This window comes from Notamacropus eugenii, chromosome 2 (genome assembly GCF_028372415.1).
Source record: "Notamacropus eugenii isolate mMacEug1 chromosome 2, mMacEug1.pri_v2, whole genome shotgun sequence".
Lineage (NCBI taxonomy): Eukaryota > Metazoa > Chordata > Mammalia > Diprotodontia > Macropodidae > Notamacropus > Notamacropus eugenii.
The window spans coordinates 486,735,171-486,746,681 of NC_092873.1; the positions used below are offsets into that span (position 1 = coordinate 486,735,171).

At 37.1% G+C, this 11,511-nt stretch overlaps 1 pseudogene; it reads right to left on the minus strand.

Moving 5' to 3' along the window:
* Window positions 1-11,126, minus strand: part of LOC140523209 (large ribosomal subunit protein eL8 pseudogene) — a 147,482-nt pseudogene extending 136,356 nt beyond the window's left edge.
* Between the last annotated feature and the right edge of the window lie 385 nt (window positions 11,127-11,511).

Below are 11,511 nucleotides of genomic sequence, written 5' to 3' on the forward strand. Positions count from 1 at the left end.
TTCTATATATTTAATCTATTGACTTCTATTCTTTCATTGTAGAGGCATCAAGATATCAATCAGTGAGATAATATAAATAAAGCTCTTTGCAAACCTTCAGATGATATGTGTGTGTATGGATATAACTGTTAGCTATTATTATTGTGCTAGTGGAAATGGCAGTGGATGTCCTCAAAGGTAACCTTGTCCTGAATCATTCTTTGCTGTTGGTGCATGGGGAAGCCCCTTAACTTCTATTATCTTCAGTTTTCTCATTCACCTATTTCATAAGGCTCTTAAAAGAAAAGAAACTGGCAAACTTTAAAACCCTTTACATGTAAATTACTTTTATTAATAAAACTTTGTTCAACCTTCTATTACAGATTCAGAACATACATTATGGTAAAAAAAAATCTAACTATGAAAACCAAAACAGAACGAGACCTAAACAAACACCTCCTAGTTGAGGTGCATAAAATTGGATCTCTTATTCCTTCTTCTTATTTTGACTTTTAAGCTTATATTTACTTGGAACACTTGCTTGACCTTTTTCTCTAACCTTCACTCACCTTTTTCTGCAAGTTGATACCATATAGCAATATGACTAACAGCACACAAGAGGTCTTCTGTAGGATGCTAATAACTGGTATGCTATGTGGGGAAGTATAGCACCAGTGCGATATTCATAGCACCTGTGGCAGCCATGAATATACCAACACAATTCTAAATTGCAAAATACGACAAACTCCACAAGGAAGACCGAATCAAGACATTTGTTCAGACACCAGAAAGCCAAATCCATCATAGTAACAAAGAAATCTATGCACAATAACAGTTTAGAGGACAACACCATCCTGAAGCCTTCCCCCTGCTGGGCTTCCCACAAACCAGCTCCCTTAAACAAATCACAAACAAGTTCTTTCACTCATGCTAACCAGTTGCCTGCATCCTTCCTAGCTCTGACTGCTCTCATGACCAAATTTCCTCTCAGCTTTGCTCTAGCTCTGCCTCTTCCTGTACCACCCTTCCAGTTCTACCCCTTCCTGTTCCATGTGACTTAGACTCATGTGACTCAAGCTTCCATGTGACATAAGCAGGTGAATGGGAAAGATCTTCCCATTTAAATTACCATTACAGAAAGGGCAGACTTATTTAAAGAGAGGGGTGCATTTACATACTTCTTACCCATAGAAAACATTGTCCCCGCACATTTACTTATGATCCTATAGAGCCGTGGCGTTCTGCTGCTTCAGCTGAACTCTGTGAAGGTCCTTTTCCAGCACTCTTTATTCTCAGTAGGATTGTCCTCTATGTCACTTCTTTACAACCATTCTCATTGTTCTATATACCACCACTGCCCATACCTCCCTGGCTTCAAATGAATTGGTCCAGGGCATATTCTCTTGAGATATGACTCTGGCTTATGGGAATGCATGCACTGGTTGTGATCATTACAACTGGAGTCAGAATAAGCTTCCATGAACTCAAAGAAGCATTTTAATATTTGATCATTACTCTGGACCTGGCATTATTATTACTGAAAAGAGCAAAACGTTTGTAGGGTCATATTATTGTAGATCTAAGTCTGGAAGGAACCTAAGAGCAAATTAGGTCAACCAATCCATTTTACAGATGAGGAAAAGTGAGAGTCAGGCTATTTTATCACCTATGAAGTCTTTGGGGAATCTTGACTGGCATGGAGGAGAGATAGTATGGTAAAATGTATAAAACTTGGAGACAGGAAGATTCATATTTGCATATCACCTTAAACATTTCTTAGCTATATAAGAGCTATAAGCTATAGCTCTAAGCTATAGCTATATAAGCTAGGTAAATCACTTAATTTATCTGGACCCCAGTTTCCTTTTCTGAAAATTGAGTTGTTTAGGCTTTGTAATGTCTAAGAGCCTCTCTTGCTTTGAATTTACAAACCAAACAATTACTCCATGAAATCTGAAATCTTCCCTCTTCTGTCCTCTTCTTTGTCCAATTACTTTAGAAATAAAGAGGACTGTCACTCTTATGTGGAAGGGTGTTTTAGACCCCATCCTTTTCTTTGCTCTCTTCTCTTCCTCCTTTCTTTCAAGGGTTGCTAGGCAACCTTCATCCAAGTAATTGACCTAAGTTTTATTCTGAGGGAAGTAAGTGTTGAAAAACACCAGTTGGAGCAGTGAAGAAGGCCCCAAGATGGAATTCACCAATCCTGCAGTGTCTGTGTCCTCTTTGAAGACCACTCTGTCTGCCCCAGACAGAATCCCATAGACGCAAATGTAAAGGAATGTAGAATTACATTTATTTCCTTGATTTATAAATCCCATAATGGCGAAATTCTACATACAGGGTCACTAGATAAGATGAGATGCCTATGCAAAAACCCAACATGGACACATAAAACAAACTGGCTTTATTTATTTAAAGAATTAACCTCTCTACCTTGCACAGCTGGAAGTTTTATCAGGCCCACTTAACAGAGGTATTTTATCCCTAATTGTCACATTGCTACACCCAGATGAGACGCACCAGCAGATTCCCTCTGTAGCCTCCAGTTGTTTTCAACACAAAAATTGGACCCTCGGCTACTTTTCATTCCATTTAACAAGAATTTGTTAATTTTTCCAATTTGCACCATTTAAAGAACAGCAGCTCTATTTGTGTAAATCACAAGATTTAATTAGAGAAGAGGAATCCAGAGGATGAAAATAAAAGTCTGTGCATAATAAAATATTAATTGCCTTTAAAAAATACAGCCACGATCCAGCGTTCTATTACACTCCCGCTGAAAATGCTGCAAAAGGCAGATTGTGGTGCCATGGATCGTCGGTAACCATGGGAGCCTTGGAAAACTTCAAGAGAGAGTGGATGACTTTAGAGCAAGGACTTATCTTGTTGCATCACTAATGAGGCTGCCTGAAATCTTGTTTCTGTCAGGAGATGGGACGATTGCCATATACTCCCTGGATAGCTGCCCCCTCTTCCTCCTCCTCATCCTTCTTGTTGTACAGTAATGAAATTCTGGGATACCATGAGGAATTCAGGATTTTTAAGTTTTTAGCATCTAAAAAAGCATATTGCAAGGAAGAGCTGTATATTGGAAAGAACCCTGGAACTAGGGCTCTTATCTTTTCTTAACTAACCTTTTGACCTCAACCAGCTACTTAAGCTCCCCAGACCCTAATTTAGTATAGTAGAAAGAAAATTGGTTCTGAAATCTGAGGACCTGGGTTGAAATTCCACTGGGTGATCTTGGGCAAGTCACTTAACTAACTCTGCCTGGGCTTTGATTTCTTCATCTGTAAAGTGATGGGGTTAGGATAGATGACCTCAGAGGGTGAGTAAAGCCCCTACATCTATGATTTTATGAATACATTACATTATATCAACCAACAAGTACTTATTAAGTACTATTGTGTGCTAGGGCCAATGCCAGGTACTGGAGATTCAATAACAGTGCATGAGCTGGTCATGGAATTTTCAAATTAATGCAAAAGATGAATACCTGTATAAGTGTATAAAGTCAACAACAAGGATTTATTAAGCTCTTACTGTATATGCCAAATACCACACTAAATTCTGGGAAAACAAATACCAGCCAAAATACAAACCCTCAAAGAACTTACATTCAATTTGGGGGAAAAAAGTAGATAAAAAGTTACTGGAAAGAGAGAAACATTGTAAAGAAAGTACAAAAGGAGAGTCAAGAGAGTAACTTGGAAAATAAGGAAGGTATGGTTAGCCTGAACGTTCTCTGAAAAATGGAAATTCTGGGAGGGTCTATTCAATTAGAGGGAGAAACCTGTGGGAATATAGGGTACTTCCAATGTCCAGGACTATAGTGAACTTACACCAGAATAAAGAGGTTTCTAGGCTATGGTAGAGACAGTGTAGAAGATTCAGGAGTGCAGCTCAGAGAAGAATAAAGAATACATTAAAGGATCCATTTAAGTATATAACTACAGAGTAGTTAAATATAAGGTAATTTGAAGGGGGTGTGTAATGAGCAGTTGGGAAGACCTTGAAAAGGCATAACATGGTAACTACACTACATCTTCAAGGAATGGAGGGCTTCTGTGGGACAGATGTGAGGAAGAAATACATTTCAGGCATGAGGCATGGCCCCTGGAAAGGCATATAGAAAGAAGATAGAGTGACTTAGAGGAACAAACAGAGGACCAGTCTGACTGGATTGTGAAGTGCACTAGGATACATTATGTACAATGATTCTAAAAGTTGTCTCTAGTTGGAAAATTCTGCATCCTTTGTTGGAATCCAATTTACAATCAAATCTTACTGGTTTAGGGTCATAGATGCAAAGGCAGAAGTAGCCTTAAAGGTCAACAACTTGAATTTAAAGATGAGGATATTGAGACCCAAAGAGGCAAATCCCCTTCGTCCAATATCATACAACTGGTATATGGAAGATATGGGACAAAAGGGAGGGAAGAGCAGTGCAAACCTGGAAAGTATGTTTTAAAAATTGAATCCATGTAATTAAAGGCCAAACCTGATCCAAAGAGATGAGAAGGTACATCTTCCTCCTAAGTACTGAGGTGAGAAACCCTGACTGTGAAATACTGCATGTACTGTCAGACTCAACTGATGTATTGATTAGTTTTATTGAGGTCCTTTAAAAACAATTCTCCTTTTTCCTGTATTCTAAGGTTTGGCTTGCTGAATAGGGATTAGAAAAGGATTAAGGAATGAAGGTCATATCAGTTAATCAGTCAATCAACAAGCATTAATCATTCTTGCTACATGCTAGGCACTGTACTAGATCTTGGGTATACCAACATAAAGAATTAAAAAAAATCCCTATTTTTAAGGACTATATTCTGTTCAGGAGACATATATATATACATATCTGAATATATTAATATATATTCATAATAGATAAAAAGACTAAATAAAAATCAATACTAGGTAGTTGAACACAAAATAATTTGAAGAATAGCAGGTACTAGCAGTCATGGATGAGGATATACTTAATGTAGAAAGCGATATTTGACAAAGCAAATGTAGCCAAAATTTGAAAGTAAGGAAGAAACTTGGGGGGCGGGGCGGGATTATAGCAAGTTTCTCTGAAAAAGGTCTCATTTTTCAATATAAAAGGAATTGAGCCAAATTTATAATAATAAAAGCCAGTCCTTAATGGATAAATTATCAAAGGATATCAACAGTCAACTTTCAGAAGAAGAAATGAAAGCTATTGGTAGTTATATGAAGAAAACATTCTCTAAATCACTATTGATTAGAGAAATACGTCTTAAAACAATTCTGACATACTCATCAATTTGGCTAACATGACAGAAAGCAAGAATGATAAATGCTAGAGGAGATATAGAAAGCTGGGACACTAATACACTGATGGTGGAATTGTGAATTAATCTAACCAATTTGGAGAATAATTTGGGACTGTACCCAACAGGCTGTAAAACTGTGCATATCCTTTAATCTAACAATACCACCACTAAGTCTGTATTCCAAAAAGATCAAAGAAAAGGGAACGATCATGTTTGTACACAAACATTTATAGCAACTCTTTTGGTGGTAGCAAAGAATTGGAAATTGAGGGGATGCCCATCGATAGGGGAATGGCTGAACAAGTTGTAGTTTATGAGAAAGATGGAATACTAACATGCTATAAGAAATGACAAACAAGATGGTTTCAGACAGATCTGGGAAGACTTACATGACATGATGCACAGTAAGTGAGCACAACCAAGAGAACATTGTACAAAGTAACAATAATATTGTAATGATGACCAACTGTGAAAGACTTAGCTGCTCTGATAAATACAATGATCCAAGACAATTGTAAAGGACTCATGATGAAAAATGCTACCTACCTTCAGAGAAAGAAATGATGAACTCTGAGTGGTGACTGAAAAATACTTTTTCCACTTTATTTTTCTTGTTTTTTGTGTGTATTTTCTTTTATAAAATGGTTAATATGAAAACATGCTTTGCACGACTTCGCATGTATAAATTGATACCCCACTGCTTGCCTTTTCAAGGTATGGGGGGCGGGTAAAAGAGAAAGAATATAGAACTATTTTTGAAATGTAACTGGGAAATCTTTATCAAAAGAAATAAAAATATATTCAAAACAAATATAAAAGAAACTGATATTTAAGCTATGTCTCAAAAAGACGCTCCATTTTTAAAAGCCTCAATTTTATTCAATAGCAAACTTTATATTTCTTCCTGAAATGCAATTTATTGTTTTCAAAGTGGAAAGGGAAATCATGATTAAAGAACTAATGATAAAAATAAAAGTCTTTCACTTTCCAGCTTTCAAAGGACTTTTCATAGACTTCCAAAGGAAAACTGACTCTCATTCTTCCTTGTGATATAGAAATGAGAGACCTTTGGCTCTTGAGGCGACAAGTGCTCAGACTCTAAAAAGTCCTGCTATTCTGGAAAGTTTTAGAACTTTGTCTGGTAACAGACTTGTAATAGTGATTTAAATGGGAAGATTTTTTTCATTTATTAATAGGCCAATGTGATTTATTTGGGTCACATAGAAGCCTGAGTCACCTAAGTCTGTGGTGGAACAGGAAGAGGCAGAGCTAGAGCAGAGCTGAGAGGAAATTTGGTCATGATAGCAATCAGAACTGAGGGAGAGAGAGAAAAGAAGGCATCTGGCTAGCATGGGTGAGAGAGCTTCTTTGCGATTTATTTAAGGGGGCTAGTTTGTGGGAAGCCTAACACAGGGAAGACTTGGGGCTGGTGTTGCCCCCTGCTTTGTTATTGTGTGTAGGTTTCTTTGTTACTATGATGGATTTGGCTTTCTGGTGTCTGAATAAATGTTTTGGTTCTGTCTTCCATGTAGAAAGTCTGCTGTATTTTGCAATTCAGAATTGTGCCAGCATATCCTTGGCTGCTGCAGGCACTGTGGATATCACACTGGTGCTACAAGACTGGATGTTCATTGTCTGAGAAAGAGAGAGAAGTTTGTCACTAGGTTGGGAAAAAGATGATAGTTTTTTTTAGTTGAAATATTGAAAATCATGAATCGAATTGTGGAGGGAATGAGAACTTCATTAGCAAAGAGACTAAACACACTCATGAAGTTACAGATCCTTGAACTATGGTAGGAGAAAGCTAATACACATTATATGAGTTTGTATATATGCATATTATATAATATACATACCTATATAAGTAATACATACATATATAAGTAATAGATTTTGTGCACATGTACATGTACATACATGTGAGCTATTATTGTCGATTGCTAATAGTGATATGTATATGCTATATATAAGTATATATACAATTATATACACACTCATATATATGAGCCATCAAAACCAACTGCTAACTGCTTTATGTATTATATATGTATATTTACATATATGTGTATGTGACATATACATATATGTAAGTCATTATAACCAACTTCTAATAGTTGAATGTATACGTTAGTTTACACACACACATGTGCCTACTTTCTTTGTAGTTAAATATACCTGCAAATGTCTCTCTTAATTCTTCATCCTGGCCATGCAAGGTAGGTAGAGAAGGGGTTAGGAAGGCTGTGAAAATCACAATTGGCCTCTAGAGATAACAAATATATCCTTATTTGTGCTAATAGAATTGTAAAATCACAGACAAATGTTAGCGCCATTGTACTCAGTGTTGGTCAGAATAGGCCTGGAATATTACATTCAGTTAATAGTAATAAATGACATTTCTATAGGACTTCTAAGTGTGCACAATGGTTTACCAGAGAGAAAAATCCCTAAAACATAAAAAATACACAAAATAAAACAAAAAGGTCAGAAAGGGACACAAACAAATATGGGCATGATATTACAACCTTGTAAAAATTAATATGCATATTACAAACAAACTGTACATAAGAGAAGTTAGCAGTACCATAATACAATCCTTTTTCATTTTTATATGATAGAATAGTTTATTTTTCATTATTTTATAATGAATTGGAAAATTTTTAAAAAGGAAATAGGGCTTGGACTAAAACAAACACAAAGACAAACATGTTTTATTATTTTATCTCACAATAACCTTGTGAGATAGGTTCTAAGGACATTATTATCCCCATTTTTCAGTCAACAAAACTGAGAGTCAGAGAGGTCAAATAATTCATTCATAATTAAACAGGTATCAGAGTCAGAACTTGAATCTTTCTGACACCAGGTTAAGGACTCTATCCATTAGACTACCTAAAATATCACATTTTAAGCAGCACATTGACAAACTACTGAAAACCATGTTTTATGGAGATAGGTATAGAGGGAACTAGACAGTTTTAAGCTGGAGAAGAGAAGACTCTCACTGATGCCCCCTTCTGTCCTCTGATACAGTTGGCACGCTGGTAAAGCAGATCTTCACTTCACATCTGAACTATTTCTATCCCCTGTTGGCTACTCTACCCTACACAAGTTTCTCCCTACTCCAGTTCATCTTCCATTAAGCTACCAAAGTCATTTTCCTAAAATGAAAATCTAACAATGTCACCCCTATATTCATAAGGCCAGTGACTCTCTGTGACCTTTAGGATCAATACAAAATCCTTTGTTTGGCATTCAAAGCCCTTAATAAACTAGACCTCTTTCAGCTTTCCAGTCTCCTTACACTATACCTACCTATATATCCTGACCTAATGAGACTGTCCTCTCTCTCATCTCCGGATATTTTCTTTGACTGTCCCCCATGCCTGCAATGCTCTCAAGACCTCACCATCTGGGGCTTCACTGGTCCTTCAAATCCTAACTAAAATCCTACCTTTTACAGGAAGACTTTCCTGGTCCCCCTTAATTTAATGCCTTCTTCCTGTTAATTATTTCCTATTCATCCTGTTGTCGTGATCTACATCTTGTCACTGGACCCAAATGACTCACAGGAGAAAGTGAGGCTGGTGACCTTGTACAGCCCTCCCTCACTTAAATCCAATTCACTTGCAAGTCATGGTATCATCTTCCTGATGTCATGGTTCTCTCCGAGAACAAAGGACAGGCAACAAATGATTCATTCTGTATCTAAGTAGTTTGTTTGTCTGGTTCCCCCCCCCCCCCCCCATTAGACTGAGCTGCTTGAGAGCAAACATTGTCATGCTTTTCTTGTATTCCAAGAATTTAGCATAGTAACTTGGCACATAGTAGGTACTTAATAAAAACTTTTTCACAAATTGACTTAGAAGCATCATGATTACCACCTTCAAATATATTTTCTTTTTGTAATCTTTGAAATCATGTAGAAGAGTTTAAAATTATTCTGTGTGACTTGAGATGGTAGAGTTCCCATTCACTGGAGCTTTTGCCCCAGTTAGAATTTTCTAAATGAGATCCGTCTCTACTGCCACATCATGCTATATGAACTGTGAAGTCTATTTCAGCTCTGGTGTTTTGTTGTTCATTTATGTGACCTCAGAACTCTTCCATCTATAATTCTAAAATTTTGTGAGATTTATTTTGCAAGAAATTTTAATTCTGTAACTAGTTAGAAAACTTTTATTGAATTAGTCTACTTAAAGCAGCACAGATAGCAAAGCTATTTTTTTTTTTCATTTTCTAATGAAACAGACATTGAGGGGATTGATTCGTTTTCATCTCTGCTTTACTCCCTTTTACTTCTATCCCTTCCCCCTCATTCTCCTCTTTTTCTCTTCCTCTGTCTCTGTCTCTCTTTTCCTATTTCCACTTCCTCTGCACACAATGGGACTGAATACGTTGGCAAGAGAACTGTTCAACAGACCAGATGTGAAAGATTTTCAACTTTAATATATGTTATTTAATAATTTAATATATATTATAAATATATCAATTTATATATACACATAAACATAAATATATACGGCATAGCTCTCCAGCTGTTTCCTAGAACCTATTGAGTTATTTTCATCACTGTCCTGGGGGTTTTCTTGGCAGAGATATTGGAGTGATTTGCCATCTCCTTCTCAAGCTCATTTTATGGATGAGGAAACTGAGGCAAACAGGGTGAAGTGACTTGCCCAAGGTCCCACAGCTAGTAAATGTCTGAGGCAGGATTTGAATTCAGGAAGATTAATCTTCTTGACTCCAGGCCTAGCATTCTATCCATTTTGTCACCTTGCTGTCCTTCCTAGAACCTACATATTTGTAAAACTTGTGGGGACAAATATTCTGTTATTCTGTGATAGTGTGGTGTCACATAGATCCAATGCTAAACCTGAAGTCAGGATGACCTTGGGCCAAATCTGGCATCTTAAATTTATTAGCAGTGTGACCATGGAGAAGTCACAACCTCTCTGATCTTCCATTTCCTCGTTTGAAAAATGTGGATAACAATAATTATAGTAGTAGTAGCAGCGTAGGACCTAAATAGAAAAGGGATTTCCTATAGATGATAGGGTCCTACACATCCTTATTTTTTTTTTGGACAATCTACTGCACCTCTTTAATCCAGCCTGGGAATATTGCAGTTCTCTCAAAATAAGGGGCATGATAACATGTTCAGAGAAGAATTTCTTCCTGGTGTCTTAGTTTCCTCCCATATATTATAAGGGGATGAGACTAGATGACCTACAAATGCCCTTCTAGCCATAGGTCCATGAACACAAATTGAGGTGGTATTGATGGGGTCTCTATCAGGTACTGGCTGGATTGGATGGTCTTTGGATTTCCTTCTAGCTATTTCATTTTCTCATTGTGAAATCAATGAGGAAATTGTAGGTAGTGGAATTTCCAGGGGATAGACCATCATGTAGCCAACTGAAAGTTTATTACAATCAGAATCCTAGAAGACTGTTGTTCGTTTGGGGATATCTATGAGTCGGGTTCCAGAGTTGCTGGTTGAAGCTATGAATGGGGTCATTAGGAAGGGTCATTTAGTAGAGTGAGCCCAGGGCCCCTCCAAGTAATACTCCCTAAACAACAAAAGTACAACTTAGAGTTGGCCCCAATTCCCCAATTTAATTTTTTTAAGGGGACTGCAACATCTCTCACAAATAGCTCAGTTTAAGACTATCTCTTCCTTTAAAATTCTCCTATTTCTTCTGAGTCCCCTAGTGCCCCAATAGTTCAGAAGCAATATAATCTTCCATTTCTTTCAAATTCATTTACCATCCCTGAGGCATCAGACTCCATAGGGCACGGGTAGCGTGGAACTTTGTTCTCGATGTTATCCACTTGGTTAAAGTTCATGGAGGGAAGAAATTGCCCATAGAGAAGCCGCTGTTTCTGTACATGTCGTTGAACATAAAATAACTTGGGCCTCCAGGGTTAATGGTAACATTAGAATCACTTGAGGCTCAGGTAAGAAAATTGTAATTAAAAAGGAAATAGAGTTGGAGATACAGCTGAACTTTATTATATAAAAAGCACGGTGTAGCATTTCCTTCTTAACCTTGAAGCCAAGTCTTGGGAACGTGTTGAAGTTTTCCAGTTCTGTAAAGTGACTTGATGAGATATTCTCTGGAGGGGAGTGGGGCAGGAGGTACAGGAAATGTAATAGATGATTGCAAGAGCTTTGCTCTGAATTTCATGGAATAATTAGGCCTTGCTTGTCACCTAGTTCAGGTCCCTCTAA